The 24,841-nt window shown below is 39.6% G+C and overlaps 1 protein-coding gene across 2 annotated transcripts in view; it reads right to left on the bottom strand.

Annotated features, from left to right (window-relative positions):
- The window catches only part of CDH20 (cadherin 20), a 216,128-nt gene extending 196,491 nt beyond the window's left edge, over positions 1–19,637 (bottom strand). For both annotated transcript variants that reach the window (XM_081263448.1, XM_081263449.1), the window contains exon 1: positions 19,289–19,637. The gene's annotated coding sequence lies outside the window, so the exon portion shown is untranslated. The remainder of the gene's footprint in view (positions 1–19,288) is intronic.
- Between the last annotated feature and the right edge of the window lie 5,204 nt (positions 19,638–24,841).

The following is a 24,841-nucleotide window of genomic DNA, read 5'->3' as shown; positions in this document are numbered from 1 at the left end:
TGATATTTATGTTGAAATAATAGTATTTAGCTCTGATAGGCAGCTTATATAGTCCAGCAACTGAGGTGATTATTATAAATTAAATTTAGATTGAGAAAATCACCATTGTTGGACTAGTATTATGGTAAGCTCCCAGGAACTTGACAGAAGAGTTACAGAAATGAATTAATAGTCCAGGTATAGAGTGCTATAATAATTAGTACAACAAATGTCATTTTCAAAGTCTCCAGAAATGGTAAAGAGAAATACCAGACACAAATAGTTATTGTAGAGGGCAGAACTTTCCATTTCTTTATTATCATAAATCATGAAGCTTCATTGATGCATATTTTATCACAGGACTCTTGCCATTTGTGATCTGAAGTTTCTCAGTGCATCCCCAGGGACTACGGTTACTGATACAGATAATCAAGGATTCCTTTTATTTCCTCTCAACACTGCCTCTGCTCAGATTGAGATTAGCATCTTTTATAATGAACTACCAGTTGCTGTCACAAGCTGACAGGACAGCTGGAGTGAGAGGCCTGTTTATCCAGTTATTCTTCATGTCTTCAGTTCATTATGGTTTATTAAGATGTGACTGTAAGTTCCTGATTGAGGAGACCTTGAGTTTTGAACACTGATTACCATTTGAATAGAGACATCTATAAACTGTTCTTCCAGTAGGGGGGAGTAGTTATGAGTAGGTCAAAGATTGGAAACATCATTCATCTCACTTTCGTAGTTGAAACATCACTTTTTACTGTAGAAAATTTTGACAATTGTGACTCCTTGTGTGTTGAATGCCTAGCATGTGACAGAACTAGGCTGCATGTTTCTACATGTTATCTCATGACCTAGTTGTCATGACATCAGTTTCCTGTCATAGGTACTAAGACTGTATTTTAAACAAAGATGTATAATCACCTGGCAAAAGTCACCTATCTTGTACACAGGCTTGCGTATTCCAAAGGTGCTACTCTTTTAACTACCGCCATTATCTCAAAGATCTTTTTAAAATTCAATTTTGTAGTTGTTGTTAGCTGGATGTAGCATAGAGGCAAAATACATAGACTCCTTATCTTCTGATGATATTTGTGGCCACCATTTATTGTGTTTCCTATGTATAAGAGAGGTACAAAATGCTTTTTTATAGATAATCAAATGTAGTTCCTTTGGGATCAGCATTATCACTCTCACTTTTCAAATGAGTAAACTTGCTTAGAAACATTTAGCAACATGCTCAAGAATTTAAGAAATTTGTTCAGAGAGAAGCAATCACAATTATTTAAAACAGCCAGACCCCAACATCTGTGGGCTGAACCCCTATCTAGTGCTTGAGAATCTTCTCATTGAATTGGGGTAATGATACCCACAGCCACAGAAAATGAGATGAGTCCTGGCAGTGGTTCTCAGAATGTAATCCTGGGATCAGCAGCATCTGTACCTAGATTATCTGATTCCTGAGACCTTGTATTTAACCATTATATAGTTCTTTTCTTTGTTTCTTCCAATTTTTAAAAAAATATTTTTTTAGTTGTAGATAAACACAGTAACTTTATTTTATTTTTTTACATGTTTCTAAGGATCAAACCCAGTGCCTCACATGTGCGATGTGAACACTCTATCACTGAGCTACTACTCTAGCCCTCTTCCAAAAATTTTAACGAGCTTAATGAACCCATCTTCATTCATTCATTCATTCATTTATTTTTTCCTTCCTTCTTTCCCTCCATTTTTGGTTAAAGTGGAATGACTTTAATGATTTGGTGTAGTCTTCCCCTTGTGCCCAGGACCACCAAACCAGGAGGGTTCATGTTAAATGTCAAGATACTACTTGTCAGTGAAGAACAGGCTGGGAGCTGTGCCAGACTGAAGGATGCTCATGAGTCTACTTTCCTTTCTGTGCACACAGGAGGAGCACAGCTTCCAGATTCTCTTGCCCTTAAGTTAAGGTCTTGCAAGGGAGGTAAGAGCCCACATGGTAGAAGAAGCCCAAATTTCTGAGTCAATGCTCAGAGGAAAAACTCTCAGAAGGACCACCAGCATGAATTTGTACTATTGTGAACAAAGAAACAAACAAGCAAACAAACAATTACCTCTGGGCTAGGCTACTAAAATTTTGTGTTTTTGTTATAGCAGCTAACATTTATTATCCTAATATGTTGGCAGTTTACATTTCAGCCTTGTTTATGATAATGCTCTTGAACCTCTCCACCCTATCCTGTTTCCAATATGTAAGTTTTAGGCATTTATCTATGGTTCCTTTGAATCCAGAATGAAATCTTGCTTGGATTCACCTGCATAATTACTTTGATATATCAACTTGAGATTCCTGAATCTCCATATTAGAACCACAGGAATTATTGAAGAGTGTATAGTCTCATTAGAAAGTTAAATGCCCTGCTAGGTGGAAGAGAATGGAGTTTTAGAGACTAGCAATAATTTTGTGATAGAAATTTAAACAATGAATTGAGGGTCAAAACATAAAGCAGTAAAACTGGAGAAAAAGAGGTTATTTGGATATTACTGCAGAATAGACACAATATACATTATTTACTAAGCAATATAAATTGAAGTTGCCATCAAAGCTGTGTAGTGGTACTTTGTCAGGGTCAGCAGAAACAGCGGAAGGAGAGTATATTGTACTTGACATGCAGACCCTGGGATCCAGTCTTACATTAATCAATTACTGTGTGATCTCTGGGAAAGTCATTCAGACTCAATTTTTCCAAAACAACATGGAGTGATTCTTTAGTGCTTCAATCAACCTAAATGTAACAAATACATTAACTGATTAGATTTACTGGTTCAAATACCACTCTTGCCTTTTATTCTTTAGTTATCCATTTAAATCTTTAGCTCATGTTAGTTTGAGGAAAGAAATCAAACTCTGTTGTGACAAGGTGCAATGTGAGATAAAAACATTCAATTTTGACATTGTCCTTCTGTCACATGCATGTGGCAGTTTTGGGATTAGGATACTCCTTGACCTACTTTGGAATGTTGCTTCATTGGGGTTTTACTCTTGGCTTGGAGAAAGATGACTTGAATGAAGATGTTCTAATTCTCAGTGCAGAACTCCTAGGTGCAGAATCTGTAGATATCCATGAAAAAATAATTACCACTGTACTGTGTAGGAGTGAATCTTTAAAAAGCACATGCTAACAACAATGAGAAGGGCACAACTTCACATGGCAAAAACAGAATGGCGTCACTGTGGAGTCTGTAAGAAACATTCATTAAGAACTCAAGTTCCTTCTAAATTAGCCTATTTCTGAGATATCTCACACCCATACATAGCAACCTATAAAGACATATTCAGAGAATGACCGAGTTATAGCTTCAACTTGTAAATGAATGTTTGGAACTGCTAACAGTAAATGTATTTCTCTGGTTTTCCCTGGCGGAGCATCAATCTCTAAGACCAAAATCTGCCTGTTCATCTTGGATTTTGGTTGGATTTGCTAGGAAAGCAGGTGGTAAAAGTCAAACAGAAGATATTTAGCTGGTAGGACACAGAGAACAGATTGGCCAAAATGCCATTTTGAGGGGCTGCGGATACAGCTCAGTTGGTAGAGTGCCTGCCTCCCAATCACAAGGCCCTGGGTTCAATCCCTAGCACCACAGTTAGAGGGAGCTGACCATGGTGGCATCCACCTATAAATCCCTGCAGGTCAGGAGGCTGAGACAGGAAGATTGTCAACCTCAGTGGTAAAGTGCCTCTGGTTCAATCCCAATACCAAAAACAAATAAATAAAAATTTATAAAAAATGCCATTTTGATGCCTAGAATTCAGAGATGGAGACTGTGGTCAGTTGTTCTGGGAATTCCAGTGTTTTCAACAACCACTCAGAAAGTGACCAATTAAAAAGAGTATATATTTCAACCCCCTGTAGTCTTAAATCTTAAAAACACACTGTTTAAAAATAAATGTACTTCCACCAGTGCATCACAAGCTACACCTAGATCCCAAGGACTGAAATTAAAATGTAGTTATTCATATTTTTAAAAACGGCAAAGTTTCCCCATTTTTCCCACAATCACGTTTTATTGTCCCTCTCGCAAGCTCCTTCTCGCCTTCCTTTTTTCCTCTCTTAGCTCTCGTTAAGCTCTCTTGTCACTCTGCCTTCTACTTTTGCAGCTCTTCCTTCTTGAAATGGGTGAAAATCTGGATTTCTCATCTTTTGGTGGCTATGTGAATCAGTAGTGAGCTGGCTGACAGGATTTGGGCTCAGAACATTCCAGCACCAAGCTGACACAGCAGAATGCTTTGGGGATGCCATGAAGCACAGGGGCATTGGATCCATGTGCCCACCCCATTCAGAGGGGAGAACACCAGTCTCTGCTTTGAAGAAGGGGATAATTCATTTTGGGGGAGAGAAAATGTATGCCCGAGACAACCACCACCACTGGTGGAGACACCCTCAAACATCAGGCATGAGTATAAATTAGTATGAGAAGAATATCAGAGTCGTGGTGGGGCAGGGAAATCCATGGCTAAGTGTTTGGGGTCTTAATGTAGAAAGAGAAGTTTTGAACTATCTTTTGGAAGAAAGGATCAGAAATAGTTAGAAAGAAATGTAGTTTCCCCAAGAGGTGGGACTAACATGAGCAAGTTTAATGTGGAAGTTTAAAACTTTGACTGCCTTGGTCAAACAAGTCACTTCCTAATCTTCCACTTGAAAACTTAATCCAGTCCACAGATGTTCCAGTGGACCTATGAAATCAGTCACAGCCAGGAGAAGGATTGCAGGTAGAAAGCTCTGACATGAAATAATACAGGTAAAACTGAAGTTTACAAAGGCAGCATTTTGTACAAATGGGTGATATCTTCATTTCTGCAATCATCAACCTACTTTTGGTTTCTTTAACTGCAAAGAAAACTGGAGGGGACATTTGATCATGTCTGGCCAAAAATACATCTTGAGTTTTAAGAAAGCATTAGCACTATGTCCATCTGAAAAGGAGGAAGAGTGTTATCTATCAATTTTCCAGTCTCTAAAGAGCTACATATAGAGTTTCTCCTTCTAACTTAAATGGAGAAAACTTGAGATTATCCTAGAAGAGACCATTGAGGAGATGGTATAGAAGAGAGAAGATATGTGACTGTTCCAAGAGAATCATTATTTCAAGTCTGTTGATAGCACCTCTTCTCCTTAATTGCCACTTTGTTGACAGCTATTCACTTTGCCTGCATAGAATTCTTTTGAAACCATACATATTCCATTTTGCCTTAGAAGCAATGTTTGACAAGAGATATTCTTTTTACAAAAATTTTTTTGGTAGTTGTAGATGAACAGAATGCCTTTATTTTATTTGTTTGTTTTTATGTGGTTCTGAGGATTGAATCCAGTGCCTCACACATGCTAGGCAAGTGCTCTACCACAGAGCCACAACCCCAGCCCAAGAGATATTCTTTTTCTTTTTTTTTTTCTTTCTTTCTTTCTTTCTTTTTTTTTTTTTTTTTTTTTGATAGTGGTAAACAGTTTGGGGATGATTAGACCTGGGTTTTGACTCCAGCATTCGTTACTGAGGCAGAAACTTGGTTATTCCTCCTAATACCACCTCCCATCCCTTGCTCTCAGATCCACAATTATATAAAGTCACAGGAGTTCTGAAGGAACAGAAAGCAAGAGTGAGAACACAACCAGGTGACCATTGGGTTATCTGATAAACTTGGCAGAAAGTAAGCCCAGCGCTGGTCTGGTGGCTTCAGCCTGTAGCAGCTCAAGTGGGCCTACACGGAGGAGCTATCATGAGAGAGGAAGGGAACAAGAACAGTCTCCAATCTGAGCACCTGTACTTGACTTATGAGACTTCCTTATCTTTTGGAAAAAAATGATCTGTTAGAGTCTGGGCTTAGAGATACTCAGTTCAAATACCAAAATTGCTCTCCTAGTCCAACTACAAAATTCATTTGGATCATTTACAATTTCATATAATCCTGACCTCTTTTGTTCTCTCAATTAGTGTAGATAATGAATATTGAATTAAAACTCCTCAATTAACCTTATAACTACTTAGATATCCCTTTCTTGCCAAACCTCAAAAAGAAACGTGTGTGTCAAACTTGCATTTTATTTTAGTATTTTTGTGTTCCTTGAAAAAATTCTACTTATACTCATAAATAAAGAATACTTGTCAGAAGCTATGCTTTTCAATTTTTTAAAAAACAATTTTTTTCTGGGCTCCTTCCATAAATTGTTTATTGTTCAATATGGTTGTGACTTTTCAATGCAGTTACTTATTTTTGATGCCTTCACTTTGGTTTAAATATTTCTTTAACCCAGCATCAAATGCATAAAAGGTTTCCTTTTGTCTCAAAGATGCAAGAGTTACCTTTGGTATCTTCTGTAGGATATTAATGGTGGGTGTGAATGGGGAAGGGAAGTTAGAGATCCCTTTAACTTGGGTACCTATTACAATAAAAATAACTGGTAATAATGATGCATTTCTTTTCTTCCCTTATGATAAATAAGGCCATGACTTAGTGGCCAGTCTTTTTCTCTTTTATATATCACTTCCTGAGTAAATAAGGCATGTGTTCAAATACCTTACCCAACAACTTCCAAGGGTGCCATGACTTAAGGCCAGCTATACCTCTTAGAATTATGAATGAGGGTGGAGAAGACTGCCCCAACGGCTCTGACACACACCAAGTCAATGAACTTAGCCCCAGGTCATGGTCCTGGCAACAGTATTTGAATATTCTTTAACACTCATAAGATCTCTCTGGTCTTGAATTTGGTGAATCTAGTCAGGGAAGTACCTTTGTTTTCTTTTCATGATCATGTTAGTCTATTCTACCCAAATCCTCTGAAGAGCCCATGGTCTCCTTCATTTGGTAGCTCATGTAGGATTGAAAGCCTGCTTTTCTGGGCTCACACTCCATGTTGTACATCTTAGAGCTGTTTCTAATGATCCATTAAGAATACGTTGCAGTTCTTGATTTATAATATGTATCATCATGAAGTATATTGAGAACATTCTTTTTATAAAGGTTCCCTGTAAGAAATAATGTAAAAACCTAGGGGGAGATTTGCGGAGAAAACATCAGTGTGCTAATCTCCATTCCTCTTCACAAAGTCATATAAATGCTCATCAAGCCATAGTCTGAGTTGGTGAAATGGTACCCTGATGGGCAAGTGTTAGGGGAAGAGGTTCAGCAAGGCAATTATTTGTGTTGGGGTGGGCTGCAGCAGGCTGTAAACATCTGGCACAGAACTATTTAATTAACAGCACATAACCCTGATCGCTGGCAGGTAAAGAAATGGGCTTTTTTTTTCAGCTCTGCAAAGCCATAGGGCCCAGCAAGGCCTCCTGACTTTTGGCAAAATAACCACCCCCACAGAGAACAGCATAGGATGCTGTTTTCAGTCCTATGATAAGTGCCTGGGCTCTTGCCTACAACTGCGTTGATGCTTTCCAAGAATGATAAACATAGAATTATGGACTTCCATAAATGTTTAAGTGCATGTAAGCACCAGGGCAGCAATAACTTTAGAAAGCAAGCGCTGAGCTGTGTTTTAAGTCTTTTGCCGATTATTGTCTGGGACAGTAAGCATGAAGCAGTGCTGCCTAAGAATAGGAGTCACCAGATTTAATTTGCAAAGCTGAAGTTATCATCAACTAAATCAGAGTGGCAAATAGATCTGAAATCCATGCTCCCTGGCAGAATGGTTCAGAACACTTCAGTGTTTTTGGAATTGAAATAATAATAAAGACAGAGAAAGTAGTTTTTAAAATCACCTTTGTTTTATGACATGTTCAACATGATAATCATAAAATAGAAGATAATCCAACGATATAACAATAAAAAGGAAAGAATAATCTCTAATGAAATTATCTTAAAAACTTGGCTGCTAGAATTTCCCAAATTTGTGGAAAAGAAAGTTATCACTCGTTTCATATTGGTATTTTGCAACGTGGAGGCCTTGGTTCTAATTCCCTAAATTACAGAATGTCACCTGAAATGCCATTTCCAATCTCCCTTCTACAGGTTTTTTATAAGCCCAAACACTCTACTTTGCTTTTTTAATCTAAAGTTAACTCATGGCACTGTTTGAAAGGAACAACATCACAGATAATAGAAAACAGCAAATAATTTTTAAAATGATGTATTTCAGACTTTGGAGGATGTTTTAGGTAGCTGCATAAATAGCCATATGTCTTAAACTCTAGAAATTGCCAACATTTCAAATAAAATAGTGCATCCCTATTGAACAGATGAGGTGGTGTATCATAGTAGTTACAAACCAGACTTTGTTATTTGGGACAGACTCAGGTTCAAGTAGTAAGGATAGAGTTACTAGCCGTGTGATCATGAACAAGTGACTAATCTGTGACTCAGCTTCCTTAGTCACAGAATGGAAGTGATACCTAGTCTTACCTCATGGAGTTCTTATGGGGAGTAGATGTGATAATGCTGGTGAAGTACTCTTCACAGTAACTGGCACATTGTGAGGGATTCTTTTTCTATGTGACTATTGGAAGGTTCCTTTTCCTGCTTATTCTATTTTACTTACCACGAATAGGTAGGTTGGAGAAAATAATAGATCTTGTAAATTTCAAATACAGTAAGGGCTAGAAAACTCCTTGGGGAATTTCTGATACATTGTTCCATCTGATATTGGTGCACAGCCTCCCATAGGGCAGTCCTATGCACGTTCCCCTCTGATGACTGCTAACTCACTATTGCAGGGAAGTGCACTCCAGTGTAGGACAGTTCATCATTAGGAAGCTCCTCATTATTCTGGGGTAAAATATGCTGCCCTGTAGTTTCCATTCAGTGACCCTGATGTAGGCCTTTAAGGCAATAAAATTACTTTCTGTTTTACATGAAGATATTTCTGATACTTGAAGTTGACTGGTAGGGTCCCTCCAATTCTTTTCTATGCCAGGTCTTCCACTTGAAGGCCTTCATCCATTTCTTCTTTGAAGTGGTGTTGTGGCCATTTTAGGCCAGTGGCTACTTTTCATAGGCAAAACTCAGGTAGAATGTGCTGAGTAGAAGAGGACATCTCAGCAGGTGCATCCTGCCCATGACAAAGCAGAGCAGGAATGACTCATTCCTGGAAATGGTGGAACCCTGTATCCAAAGGCCTGAGTTCCAGTGTGTCCTCCTGAGCTGAATGGTCTTAGGTGTACCCTTAAACCTCTGCATGGTTTGTTTCCCTCACTGGCATGTGTCGGTGTTAAGTTTCATTGTGTTCGATCTAGCACAGCCTTTTTGACCCAATTTATTCAGTTATTATCTATTATTCCTTCTGGTTTCATTGAATTTGTAAATATGATTGGTGTACCATAATGTGTATCTCCATGCCACTAATTAAAGCAAAATGTAATACATGGAAAGTTCAGACAGAGGCCCACAACAACATGGAAAACCTGTATTAAATTAACCAGGACTTATTGAAGAAGTATTTGTTGGACACTGACTATGTGCTAGGCATGATGATGGTCTCGAGGAATATAAAGATGAACAAGAGAGTTCCTATCCTTGTATTCCTGGAGTCTCTTAACTGGAATTTAAATTTTTTTCAATCATGTTCCAGTTTTTGTTGGTAGACATATATAAACATAAACAGCAATCTCTTGGTTATCTGGTTGGGACCTCCAAAGGAAAGGAGTTTAAGGGAAGACTTGATCTTATCGAAGCCATGTTGACATCATCATTGTTTTCTTAAGGATTTTAGCCAGTCTTTTGCAATTCATCTATAATGAGGCTAGTATCACTATGAGAACTATTTATATTGTGATTTGGAAGGTGAATATCCAATCCTTAAATTGACAATACGTGCTTTAATAAGTGATGCATGGAGTTTGAGCCTATTATAAAGTTCTCAAGTAGGGGTAACTTTGGGCTCCTTAGGGGGCACTTGGTAATGCTTAGCGACAGTTTTAGTTGTTCCAAGTGGCAGGATATGATTAGCATCTCATGGGTAGAAGCCAGGAAAGCTGTTGAATGTCCTACAATGCACAGGGCACCCTTTCTCCCAAACAAAGAATTGGCTGGGCAGAATGTCAGCAGTGACAACAAGGCTGAGAAACCGTGCAGAGGAGAGGCAGTGTAGGTGAGTGGTCAGATTCAAATGCGGGAGTGGAGAATGCTGGGTTTGAAATCTGCTTAGGGTAACCATTTACCTTACACTTTAGATGCATCTGCAAAATGATGGTGATAACAATAGTGATAGAGAAGGTAAATGAGGCATGTGAAACACTTGACCCAGGGGCTGGCATGGAAGTAAGGATTAAATAAATGGTAGGTAGTTACATTGCCTTCTCTCTCAGGATGATACATTTTAATTGATGAGTGAAATATATAGATATTTATGAAGAAATGTATAGCACTTCAATACCATGAAAAAGTATGTCGTTTTCCTGTGTTTAAAGAAATAACCCTGAGCCAATTTCACTTCCCAATGTTAGCCAGCTCCAAGAATCACATGATATCCTCAGTGCCGAGCTGCCAGAAGTATTCCAGTGAGATACTGAACTGCCAAATGGATTAATTTTTTAATGACTACTCAAAGATTTTCTTTCCAAATATGAGCACATCTCACATTTTTAGACTAAAATAAATGTTCCAGCATCAAGGAGATGAGACTGTAGGCTGGGCGGAAAAGTTAGCTTTAACTATAACCCTTCAAAACTATAATGTCAACAGAGATATACTTTGGTAGATACTATTTGCTTTAAGTATGATTTGATACTAATGAGAGCCCCCAAATATTATTTAATCTTCATTTTTTTAAAAGATGAACACTCTGGGTCATTCTTGCCAGTTTGTACAAAATATAGGCATGGCTTTTTTTTTTTTATTGGTTGTTCACAACATTACAAAGCTCTTGACATATCATATTTCATACATTAGATTGAAGTGGGTTATGAACCCCCAATTTTACCCCAAATGCAGATTGCAGAATCACGTCGGTTACACATCCACAATTTTACATATGCCCTATTAGTAATTGTTGTATTCTGCTACCTTTCCTATCCCCTACTATCCCCCTCCCCTCCCCTTAGGCATAGCTTTACATTATTTAATCTCCTAAAAAAGCTCAACTGTGGCATTTGTTTTTGATGATGTAATGATGATGCCTTTGCAAATTCGTACTCCATATGAGGCCTTTGATGCAGGGAATCAAGGTATTTGAGAAAGACAGAGATTGAAAATTGTATCTTTTCTTACATTAATAAAATGCAGAGAAGATGCAATGGATTGTAAATGTTTGGGCCCCTTAACATTCACACCCTGAAATCCTAACTCCCAATATGACAGTATTAGGAGGGACTTTAGGGAGGCAGTTGTATCATGAGGGTGGAGCCCTAGTGCCTTTATAAAAGAAACCCTGGAGAGGTCTTTTGCCCTCTTTTAGTAATGTGAGAGAACAATAAGAAGATGGCAGTCTGCAACCCAGAAGAGGGCCCACACCAGAACCTGACATGCTAGCATCTATATCTCAAGACTTTGAGCCATTTATTTTGTGGAAAATAAATTTTTGTTGTTTCTTAGTCACTTAATCTATGGTGTATTGTTGCAATAGCCAGAATAGGCTAAAATAAGAACAGAAGAGCCTGTGTGTGGACCGCACAGGGATGGCTATAGCATCCAGTTGGTTCTCACAGATTTTCTACAGACCTTAACAAGAGTAGGCAGGTGACACTGCTGACTCTACATGGCTATTCAAAATATCTGCATGGAAAAAGGTCTCTGTAGATGCAGAGATTGTTCATTTCTGTCTGTTTAGATATTTTATAGAGTATGTTAATAATCTTTCAAAGTAAAAAAAAACATGTTTGGTGATCTTTACAAATTAAAAGGAATTTTTATCTAGATTTGTAAAGATCACCAAATAAAGAAATTTCTAAATGAAATTATTTTAGCCAATTTTTCATTAAATTGCTAAGTGAAATTATGTCTGTTGGTTTAAAACTAATTCTAGTAAGTTCATTAGTTATTTATGATATGTACAATTTGATCCCTTATTAGGACTTGATAAGGGTCAAATACATTGACTTTGTCAAATAAAAGATAATGAATATAATATAGTACATATACCATTCCTTTATGTTAATAACTTTAATCACAGATTTTCTTAAATATATCTAAAATATTTATGCTCAAGTATACACTTAAAATGTTGTTGAACAGTTTACATCAGCTGCTATTTAGTAAGCCATATGTTAGATTACCGATGGAAAGAAGTCAAAGTTCAGTTCCATCCAGAAATATCAAGCAGAGTATAATAAATCTGTACTGCACATCTTTTTGTGCTATTTTGACCACAACCTTAACTCTAATCCTAGTAAACAACTCTCTCTGGGAACAAGGGGTAATTGAATCTTCATGCTAATTCTACCCTGGTTTTCTACTGACTATGAGCTCCCAATTATGCCAACATATTGCATTATGTACTATTCTCTGGGAAAACATTAAGATCACCTTGTTCATTCAGCTAAGGTCAGATCTTAAAAACAAAAACAAAAATTGGTGATGTTTTACCTATAGCATTTTAGTCCCTAAATGCATCTCTTTTTCATTTGGGTGGAAGACTAACTGTTTATTTTCATTATAAATTGTATGTAGGTGCAGATAAATATATTTGCCTCAAGTAATTTCAATATGAAGTGTTTAGTTTCTGTCCTACTGACAGATGCTGAAAGCATACAACTGCAGTTGTGTGGTGACACTTGACCATTTGGCCACATGTCAAACAGACTTCTGTGACAACCAGATATAGCCAATGCTATGGAATGAAATGACCCTTTTATTAATTACTCCTTAATTAGTTGATACATCAGAGATCATGCAATAATTTAGTATTAATGAGTCTGATTAAGAGTCAGTACTTAAAGGGTAGATCTGTTTTTCTGACAACTTATAAATAAAAGCTATTGGGTGACAGTACCACCTTTATTCAGAGATACTGTGCATTTTGAACAAGTTATATATGCATAAACATATTGAATAGTTAGGTAAAACTAAAATTTTAAAAGGAGAAAGCCTTTAAGGCTTTAAACTTTCTCACCCCTCTCATGTGTACATCAGAGTATTGCTAATAATTATTACTATTGGTCCCAGGCATGCTTTACCAGTTTAAAGAAATAATTTCTTTGGTACTGGGGATTGAACCCCCAGGGGTGTTGAGCAACATCCCCAATCCCTTTTTAAAAATTTGAGACAGGTCAAGTTGATGGCCTCAAAGTTGAGTGTCTCCTGCCTTGACCTCCCAAGTTGATGGGATTACAGGTATATGTCACCACACTTGGCTTAAATAAATAATTTAAAGTAACAAAGACCAGTAAGGAGTTTGACTTTAAATATAGCAACTTCATCTAATTAAAAATTCCATTGATTCAATTTTATTCTTATAAAAATACATCAAATTAAAAAGCTTATACACAGCAAAGGAAACAATCAACAAAATGAAAAGGCAGATTGGGAAATAATATTTGTACACCATATATCAGATGAGGGGTTAGCATTCAAGTTGTTTAATAAAGAACAACTTAATAATAAAAAAACATACAATCCTATTAAAAATGGACATCAGACTTCTTCAAAGACGACATAAAAATAGCCAAAAAGTACATGAAAGGTGTTCAACATTAATAATCATCAGGGAAATGCAAATCAAAACTATTATACTGTTATATCGCTCTGCACCTGTTGAGGTACCTTTTATGAAAAAGATGAGAGCTAATAAATGTTCACAGGGGTTGGAGAAAAGGGAACCCTTGAACACTATTGGGAATGCAGAATGATCCAGCCATGATGGCAAACAGTATGAAACTTCCTAAAGAAATGAAATAGGACTATGGTATGGCCCTGCAATCTTTTTTGGTACAGATCCAAGGGAAATGAAATTACCATCTTAAAAATATCTGCACATTGATGCCACTGTGGCACTATTCACAATAGACAAGATATGGAAACAACCTGGGATTACAGTGCATCAGTGCACAAAACTGTAAATATTTATCCACAATGGAATATTGTTCAGCTTTTAAAAGGGAGGTGATTCTTCCATTTGCTACAACATGGATGGATACAGAGAATAAAGTGAATTAAGTTGGACACAGAAAGAAATATATTGCATGATCTTTGTATGTGGAATCAAAAAGGAAGGAAGAAAAGATGGTCAATTTTATAGAGACAGAAGATAAAACATTGATTAATAGGGTCAGGGTTGGAGGTAATGGAGAGATATAAGTCAAAGGATACAAATGCAGGAGAAACAATTTGAAAGACTACAATTAATAGTAGTATATTGTATTCAGAATTTTTGTTCAATGAGTAGATTATATAAGATGCTCTTGTGAAGATACAGCTCTCCCATGAAAGATACCTCTTTGCTCTTTGGAGGTGATGGCACTAGTCAGAATGAGCCCCAAACTTTTGATTAGACTGTCAAAAATTGCTAAGTAATAAAAGTACCCTCATTTCAGGAATACCATCTAAGTCTTTGTCATTTGTACTTTTTTGTGGTATTTTGTGTCATCATCACTTACTGCCATGGAAGACAATAGTGATATTATTAAAACTTTCCTATGTTTTTAAAAGATGTCACAGTTTATGGCTGCTTTTACTCTTTTACTGTATAGTGATGTATTCCCACACCAAATGTTCTCTCTTTTATGATCCCTAAAATTAAAAAAAAATTTACATATACCTGGAGGTGAACTGGACCATTTCTGTTTTGCATTGCACTTGAGTAATGCTTTAAGTTGAATGTTCTCAGGGTTCTAAAATTAAGTCAATCCATATGTAATTAGGAATGTTCTTAACTAGGCAGTCCTGGTTAGCAAGAGATGGGTAGAATATTCCAAAAAACTATTTAGCAAACCATGAATGCAATTAAATGAGAAAAGACCAAATTTCTCTTTAAAATGGGCTGTTGCCATAACTTAACGTGGCAATATGATTTTCTATTTTCAATTTTTGTAGACGGTGCATTCTGTAAAGTAGAATTTTTTTCTTCTGAGAGCTAGATAGTTCCATAATTTTGCACCACTTACGCTTTTAACACTTCAGTAAGTATTCTGCCTTTGCAATCCCTTTTGATTTTGATGGATAAAAGAAACTAAAGGTTAGTAAAGATACCGTTGTACCTTCTAAACAAAGAGACAAGATGAATATCTTGGAGAAACTAAATATTTCTCTTCTTGAGACTGTATGACCTTATCTTAATTTAGTATGCTTTCTTTCTAACAGTGCTTTTTATTCCCAGAACAATTATACTTAACATCGACACTTAAAGATGTTCCTTTTTTGATTCAAATAGTGAGAACTTTGCCCCATATTCCACGTCAATATCAGGATTCAGGGAGGGATTGAACCTAATGAATACAGGGTTCTTCATTTGCTCCTCTGCAGACACCATGTGCTTAATACTCTCTATAGTCCATTGCTCATGTCTTCATTTGCAGAAGTCATTTCAGAAGGAATTGATCACAGAGCTATCTTTTAGCAAATAACAATAAGTCACAGTCTACTGCTTATGACAACTGTAGATGCTCAGTTGCTTAAAATCACCTTTATCACTTAAAATAAGTTTTTTTTTTTTTGCTTCTAAATTAGTATGAAAATACAGGAGGCTATTTCTTCAACTACATATGAAAGCCTAATCATGGCAGGCAGTTGTTTTAAAACAGAAAATAAACATAAAAGCTAGAATGTTTATTTCTTAAGCCTTCTGTGAAGCAAGTGTTGGAAGAGCTCAAAGATCTGATGATATTTGCATACATTTTGACTGAATAGAAACTGAAGTTTGCACTAATATCTATTCTTTAACACTGGAATTGCCTACTGTATTCATTCTTACTGTGGTTTCACATGCCATTTTTATAAGATGAGAAATTTTGTCCATATCCAGAGTGCAATATGAAGGGGGAAATGGCAGCAGTGTTTCTCAGTTCTCTAGTATTCTGGGGATATGCTTTTTTGTGTGTGTCTGTCTGTGTGCACGCACGCGCGTGCACCTCTTTTGTTTTTGTTTTTTAAACTAAACAGGATTTCCCAGAGTGCCATCCAAGTAAAACAAATGTATATAGAAGTGATAAATGTTACTTTTCTATTTCTGCCTTGCTCTGATTTTCACTACTTTTCACTCCTGATTGCAGCACTATTCGATCAGAATGAACAATTAACTCTCTAATTATTCTAGTCACACCAGCCCACAATGAAATCTTTATTCCGTGTTTACAGCAATCTTTGGCAGAGACTGTCTTGCTGTTTCTAAACTAAGAAGAACTGCCCTTTGGCTCCTCTCAGCATCAGCTGCCTTGGTTTCAGCCCGGGATGCCAATAATCAGACTTCTTCTTCTTCCAAAGTGGACATTTTTTTTTGGGTGAAAAGACCTATTCTCATTATCCCCCCATATATTCTGGCTGATTTATGTCCTAGCCATTGCAGCTCTTCCTTCCGTATCTCTTTACATTTTTTCCTTTCTCCATAGACCAACATCAGGCAAAAACCCACTTTAAGTCCAAAATGGTAAAAAATGCTTAAGCGGACAGTGCTCACTACTATGAGGGAAAGAAAAAATGCGACTATTGGTTTATGGGTAGAGGGAAGTCAAGGAAATCCCTCCTGCTCTTCCAAACTGCTAATTTTCTAGCTCAAAAGGCATTCAATAACTTCTTCACCAGGGGAAACATACCCACTTTTCAGTGGCTCTCTTGATGACTTCCAACTATTTACTTAAATTCAACAGCTGCAGTCTTTAAGCAGCATCAGCGCTTGGGGGATACTGACAAACATACGAGGATCTGTGAGGGCACAGCTAGGCTCTCTGAGGTGGAAAACTATTGCTAGCAAGAGAGGAGTCACTCTCTGTGCACAGGTCAAGGGGAGGCAGGACCTTCACCTAAGGAGGTGGGGAAAGCACCTTGATTAGTCCTTTTGGGACCTTCTGATGGAATCTGCTTCCTGGATCTGAGAGCAGAGGACAATCAGTGCTGAGTCCCTCACCCGAACCTGCTCAGTTGATTTTTCTAGAATTTTTCACTGCTTTGCAAAGACGAGGGCATTTTAACTTCCCATTCCAGTCTCTAAACCTTATATGAGGATTCCTGAACAACCCTCCAGTCTTTCCTCAGCCCCCAGCACTTAAGATAGTCACACTGCCTTTCCAGTGAGAACCGGGTCATAAAATTTTACCGAGGAGAAAAGGTAGAAAGGGGGCGTTTCAGTAGTATAAACACTGATTAAATTCCCAGGCAACTCTCCTCAAACGAAAGATAATTTTTCTACAAGTATGCACAAGAATGTCAAGAATGCTAAGTCATTTTTATGTTTGTACTTTCCTCTTCCATTTTAATTTTACACTGCCACATGGCACACATGCTAAAAACGTATCTCCTTAACCTGCAGTGTAGCAAACTTAACAAAACATTAAAATCGAGTATTTTATAGACTGTCCTTTCCCAGGATGCTCAAAGCAGTTTTTTTAGTTTTCCCAGACACAAAATTAGATCATCTCATGATAACCATCCTATTAGAAAGGCACGGCTCCTTGTGCATCGGCAAATAGGGAAACTAAGAAGCACTGAAAAGAAAGGTCACATCAAAGTCAGTGGCCTCAGACTAAGCAGGCTCTAAGAGATGGGTTTCAATTTATACTTTCCACTTGCTCTTCATTTCTTTCTCTTTTCTCTGGCAGGAAGGGATGTGGCCAGTGTGGAGGCTTGACCTCATCTCCTGCACTCAGCTTAACTCTGCCAGGCTGTTCTCCCACACTCTTGCCTGTTTTCTGCTTGATCAGCTGGCCAAGCCTTGTACCCTGGAGGAGATCTGACCAGAGGCCAAGCCAAGAGGAGGAACCGCAGGTGCCCTTGTGGCTTCCTTTAGTATTGGCCACCTAAACCTGTCCTGGACAGGGAGCTTACCCAGTGAGAATGCAAGGGTCACACAAACTAAAAGGAAATGACTTTCCCAGGTTGTAAAATGTGTGAAAAGGGAAAGCTGGGGCAAGTCTGGGACTGAGGATGGTTATGCCCACACTTCTCCAGTTAGAGGAGCCTGAGGAAGGAGAGTGGATAGGAATGATATTTATATGCATGGATCCAAGCACCTTGTCATTGCTACTTTTTGTTCTTCCTAGGTAGATCCAATTCCCTAGCTGGGTCCCTGACACCACCAGCTCTGAAGGGGTAATTTCCTTTGGTGGAGACACATCAGAGACTAAAGGAGGTCTTTGGGCATTATTTGGGGGAGGGCATGGAGACTCAGTTTCCAGATGATTAAAACAAACAAAACCCCCAATTCTTGCTGGCATTCATGCCAATTAACAGCGCCCGTACCACAGTATACTCTGAATCTACCCAGAGACAGACTTCTCAGTTCTTTGGTGCCAGTTTCTCTTACTACCTGTCTGCACTCAGCAGTAGGGAAAAAGGAGGACTCTGGCGCTGCCTCTGAGCTACCCTCCAGGTTCCAGCCGCACCCCTGAGGCCACTAGCCAAGGAAAGGCTCCTGCTTCAGCATTAAGTCCAGTCCACAGTGCCTCTTATTGCTGCCCGCAGGCTGAAACCCCGCGATAGTATTTTCTCTGCAAATCTGAAATTTTCACCCTGTCTGACCTCTTCTCCGCCCCCTCATCCCCGGCTGTACCCAAATATCACCAACAACAAGCAAAGCCCAACCATCCGCGTGCAATTCAGAGCTTTCCTTGGGAGGGTCAGGGCCCGGAGACAGGAAATCCGGGGAGTTGGTGATGTCCGGCAGGTGGCGGGGACACGAATCACCACTACATTCTCCTCCCACAGCTGAGCTCGAGCGGGGGCGCTGCGCGGGGCGCGGACGCGGACCGGGGCCCTAGGTGCCTGCGCCTCCCTAAATCCTAGACTCTGGCCCTCTTCTCCAAACGTACCCCAGTGCAGGGGGACGCAGCCTCTCCCCTGGGCAGTCGGTGCGAGGCGCCGCCGCCCGGGAGGCAGGCGAGGGCTAAGCCCAGCCAAGCGCTCCCGCAAACCGCGCTCCAGGGTCCCCGAACACCGTCTCCAGGCGCACACAGCCCGGCTCCCAGCACTCGGCGTCTCCCACCTGCCCCAAGGTGCCCCAGCTTCCTGCTCACACAGAGCAGTTCCCTCCTCCCAGTAAAGTCCGAGGAAGTCCAAGTCAGCCCGGCCCGTGGGTTCGCCAGGGCGGCGGGGAGTTGCAGGCAAAGCACGGCGCAGCGCTGGACTGCGCGCAGCGCCCCGGGCGCCTTCCCCCCGGAGTGTGGGCTCCCAGGCGCCCCTCGCCGCCCGCGTCGGACCCGGGCACAGACGCGCGGGGCCGACCCGAACCCTCTGCTTTACCTGGCACAGCCGGCGACTCTCGGGAGACGTTCAGACTCCTCCGGGGGCGGGTGTCCAGCTCACATCGCTGCCTCCCCCACCGGGCGGCCGGTGTCCTGCTGGGTCCCTTCGCCCCGCTCGCGGCGCTGCCCCCGCCCCCCACCCCCCTTCCCCCTCTGTCAAAAGTGTCACAGCTTTTCTGCCTCCGGATGTTTCACAAAGTCTCCGCGCGGCCACCAGGAGTTGGGGGGCAATGCCAGGCGCGCTAACTCTGCCGATGCCCTGACCCACCCTCCCGTGGTCCCGACACTCCGCCCGGAGGGTGAGAAGAGCCGCTTTGTAGTTGTCACTGTCCCCCGAGCTAGGTGCTCTGTCCTCTTCCCCTCCCTCGCGCTTTCCCCAGCCCGAGTGGCTGCCGCCTGCCTGTGCCACGGGTCCTCATTCCCCTGCTCATGAATATTCTGACAGAGGCTAATGCTGTTGAAGTAAATTGAATTAGCCAATTGGTGCCAGGATTGTGCGCTCCTTCCTTCTGAGGAACTGTCTGGAACCCCAGCAGATGAAAGCAATTAACGTCCGGTTGGCACCCTGTGGATCAGACCAGTGAGGGGCAAAATGGGTTAATTCTTTAAATGCAGTTTAAATACCGCATTTAAATGTTTAAACTACTCTATTGGCTGAGCGTAAAGGAAATGCTAAAAGGAAGAGGGATGAAGGGGGGGGGCATGTGGGGGGCAGTACACCTAAACTTTCCCCTGAAGTTAAAGTGACTTATTTTGCATAGATTATGGATTCTGGATTTTGGAAGAAGCAGTCAATGAAGACAACAGAAAATGACAAGCAAAGAGGATCAGAAAGGAGATAAGTATCAGCCCCAGTTTAACCTTGACCTTGAGGATGCAGAAGACTCAATTTTCAGAGGAGGGGTGTGGTTGGAAACCCCACTCATCAATTTATAAGAATTTTTCCAAATGCTCAGTTTTCTTTTGTTCTCAGCAAATTCGTATAGTTTTAAGCCTTTGAGTTAAGTGAGGTTGGAGCACAGGTTACTCTAGGGGCCACAAATTTCGGAGGAGGAAGCAGAGACCCTTGCCCCATGAAGAGCCCCCCACCCCCCAATCATACCGTGCTCTGATAGGGCCAATCTACAAGGCAATGTTGGTTGGTTCCATGATTAAGGCTTTTGTTTCTGGGACCAGATAAAGAAAGTCCACAGGGAGAACTGCCTCTTTTTTGTCCTGACTCCTATCCTAGAATACCAAGTTATTGATTATATGACTTGGGCTTAGCAGGTGAGGGGAGGGGGAATCTTTGCCCAGTTCTGCATCTACATCACTTTAAAATCATCCAGTGAGGTGTTTTTAGGATCTCTTCCCCATCACAAATTTTCTAAATACAGAAAGTTGTTTTGGTTGAATTGGTAGGTTACTAAATGAGCTACTCCTGCAAGTGCTCTGTGGCCAAGTGATCTATATAAACAACTGATAAAATTATGTACATGAATAACTGATAAAATTCCCAAGTGTGTGACAGTAGAAATTAGTGCTCTGATTAGAGCACTTATGTCATGTTTAATAGACTTCAGCAGGCCTAGAATTAGGGCTGGTAATTATAACAGTAATTATTAATATTATAGCATCTAATGTTTATTGAGGACTTTAGTGACAGATATGTGTTAGATGAATCACCTCATTGAATCTATGTACTTTATTCAGTACATACTATTATCTTTCCATTTTAATAGATGAGACAGGTGGGACTTCAAAAGGTCACTAGTGTACCCAGGTCACATAGTTTACAAGTGGTAGAGTGAACTTTGACTCAGAGTAGCCTAATCAATTGGCCAGGGCCTTTAGGTTATCAACAGTATCAGTTTCTTGGTATTTTACGGAAGTGACCTGTCCTTAGTGATCAATTCCTTACCAAAACTTAGAGGGGGATTTTTTTTTCTTGTTTTTGGAATGGTGTTTTAGTCCATTTTCTGTTGCTGTAGCAAAATACTTGAGATCAAGTAGCTTATAGGGAATTGAAGTTTATTTGGCTCATAGTTCAGGAGACTAGGAAGTCCAAGGGCATAGTATTAGCATCTGATGAGGGGTTCTTACTGCATTTTTAATAGTATAATTTTAGGGGTAAAAGTGATAAGGATAAATGTTTGAGTTCAACAGTTGTTGAGTATCTACTAAATGCAAGACACATATCTGTTTAAATGCTTTCTGCTAAAATTCATAGTTAAATAATTTTAAACAGGTGAAGATTTGCCATATATCATTCTCTGAAACTTTTGGTCAGTGAAACCCTAAGTTAAAAAATACACCAGTGTTTTCACCTTGTATTAAATACTTATGACTTTCCCCCTCATGATTTCTTCCTTTCAATGCTCTGTTGGTTCCTCCTTTTATAGAGAGAATCCTCTTAGGATTTAGAAGTCACATTTCACAGGAAAGTCTTTAGATGTTGGCATGTTTATTTATGTGAATATGTTAACATGATTTTAGAGCCCATAAAATATTTTCAAGCTGAGTGCTTTCCATATTTCCTTGAGAGTCTCAGCGGGCAGTCGGGTTGGGGACTGCCAGAGTCCTGGGTGGGACCTGTGTGGCTGTCTTGAAGAAGCTGTTCTCCTTTGGAGCAAAACAGAGTAGTGCCTATGCAAGATGGAAATTATAATATCCTATTTATTGAGTACTTGGATGTTTGAAAATTGCCCTCCCATATGCTGTCTTGTTCCACCCTCCCAGCCACCCCATGAATTTAGCTTTGTTGTCCATATTTAATTGATGAAGAATCTCAAGCTAACAGAGATTCAGTAATGCTCAGAGCTTCTCTTTGGAAGGGATGGAATAGGAGTCTAATTCAGGGACAAAGTCACCTTTTCAGTGAAGCCATCTTTGACATCTCTCTCTGCCCATCCTCCCTGTGCCCCCTTCTGCACACAAGCTTCTTTTTCCAGAAGAAATAAAATTCTCTCCTTTGTTCTCCTCTAGGACTTCTCAGATGTGTAAAGAAATAATTAGAATACAATGTGTTGTCTCTGCCAGTAACCAAAAGCAACCTGAAGTCAGGGACTTTGTCTTCATCATGTTTGCATCTTTGCATTTAGTACTCAGAGATTCCACCAACATCAATTCTAGCCTAATTTTTTTTTTTAAATATTCTACTGACTTTACTGGGCTATTAGGATTAAACAAAACAACTGGCAGGTGCTTTGAAAATTTAAAAACATCACACAATAATATGATTGTTATCCAAAATAAATTCAGAAATAAATGCAATAATTTTAGCCTTGACCTTTTGCTGATAAATCTTATGGGTGAGAAAGCAGTTTGATAATTTTTATGTCAGCTCCTGTTATTTAGGACATGGATGGATAACACTCTCTCAAATTATAATCATCTGGTTAATAGTCGTACTAAACTGGCCCATTAAGCAAGGAGGTATTAGTCTGAGAAAGGTGTGTGTGTGTGTGTGTGTGTGTGTGTGTGTGTGTGAGTGAGAGAGAGAGAGAGAGAGAGAGAGAGAGAGAGAGAGAGAGAGAGAACGTGTATGCGTGCATGCAATTTTTCTGCTGTTGGAGTGCTTTCTGTGTCTGAGCAGCTTCAGCCATTGGCACAGATGTCTTTCTCTAAGGAAGGCACCTGCTTTTCCCACTTGGGGATGATCTTTATTAAGAGCTCCCAAGGTTATGGAGTTAATGACAGAGCTGAGGCTCCTGACCCTTGTTCAGTGCTATTTTCGCTATCCCACACTGACCGTGATTGGCAGCCACTGCCTGTATATGTGGTTTATGGTTTTAAGATTGAGATGAGAGATAAGCAGCTCAATACCTCATTATAATTAGTCTCCTGAGTCAGCTAATACCCTTCTAATGCAATTTAGTGATCTAGATTATTCAGTATTATCCATTCAAGATATTTTTGGATTTATAATGGTAATTATTTGGTAGAACTGATAACAGTGACACACTGGAAACACTTTTGTGGCTTCATAGTCTGCCTATTCCATAAATATTCATTACTGAGCAGTTGTTTTGGTTAAAAATGCACACACACAATATTCACAAAGTTAGGAATTCCTGTTAATCTACAGGTTCTTTTCTGAAGCAGTAAAGTAAAATTCAGTTGATGTTTCTATCCCATACTGATTTTACTAAGATCATTTACAGTTTGAGTTACCTTACTTTTGTTTTTTTGTAACACACATTCATTCTGTCCTTTGAATCTGTGGGTTAATCAGTGATTCTGGGTAATTTTCAGTTTCCTCCCAGTTGATGTCTGTGAATCCCTATGTCTCACTATGTTTGTGAATCATTTTTTTAAATGCATCCTATCATAGTCACCTGCAAGGAGAACTAGCTGTGGAAACAGTATTTGTGACAACATTCTGAAAGTTGACACCACTGATCCATTCACTTGAATTTGACAAACTTGAATAGGGTATCCTTGCTGTGGGCAAGGTGCTGTGCTAGTGATTGTAGATTTTTCAAAGAGAAATAAAGCCAGTGACTGCTCTCAAGGAGTTTATAATCTGGCAGAGGGGCCTTGATATCTAGCAAAGAAAAAGATCTAAGGCAAAAGTGGATAATTTCTATTAAAAAAATAAAGTACTGTGGGAGCCCTGAAAATAGAGAAAGATTCTTTTCAGAGGGAAAGGGACAGGAGAATGAAAGGAACGATTGTTGGTCTGGTTTCAGAAGAATGGACATTATTTGAATATGGGGACAGGGTAGAATGACCATGAAGGTAGAGGCTTGGAACTGGTAAAGCACAGCAGGACTGGAGGACTACTGTGATTACACCCAGCCCAAGTGCACATGGCTTTGAAAGGGGATAAGACTAGAAAGGGAGGTGGAACCCAGAAGGCCGAGGCTGTGGTCACGGTGTTATTATGAAGGCATTGACGGAGTTGCTTTTGATCTGGGCAGTGACACAACTATATCTCTGTGTACATTTGAGCATGGAATATTTTGGAAGTGGACTGAAGGTTCGGGGTCAGGCTGGGAGAACTGCAGTAGCTGAAGAAGGATGCAGTGATGGCCTGAACTAGGCACTGGAAAGGGAAGCTGATGTAGAAAGAATAATAATATGTGGTGTTAACATGACACTGAGATGATGTTTCTATCTGCCTCTCCTGGGTACCCTGTCTCACAACCTTGGTGCACGCCCCATTCACATGTATCCATATGTAAACACACACACACACACACACACACACACACACAAGTGTTTATGACTGCATAAATGCAGCAAGTTCCTCAAGAATATGGCTTGGATTTTTTCAAACCATGTGTCTCAGCAGCTCTTACAGTACCAGGCATGTTTTTTTGGCTCTTAGGTTATTGTTGACTGGATGGAATTAAAAGCAACTGATGTGGGACATGGAGGCAAATGAGGAATCACAAAATATGGATCCTGGGAAGTGATGGATTTCAGTAGACAAACTACAGATATTCTCCTAAGTCCTTTATTAATTGGTGTTGGAATAAAGAGCACAACTAGAGTTGAAGATGAATTTTGTTTGTAATAATATCTGAGAAGATGAAGATAATCTGGCTGGGTTGATGGGGATGCAGCT

This window comes from Spermophilus citellus, assembly GCF_964194105.1.
Source record: "Spermophilus citellus genome assembly, chromosome: 12".
Taxonomy (NCBI): Eukaryota; Metazoa; Chordata; class Mammalia; order Rodentia; family Sciuridae; genus Spermophilus; species Spermophilus citellus.
The sequence above is the reverse complement of the archived record's forward strand: the minus strand, read 5'-3'. Positions and strand labels throughout refer to the sequence as shown.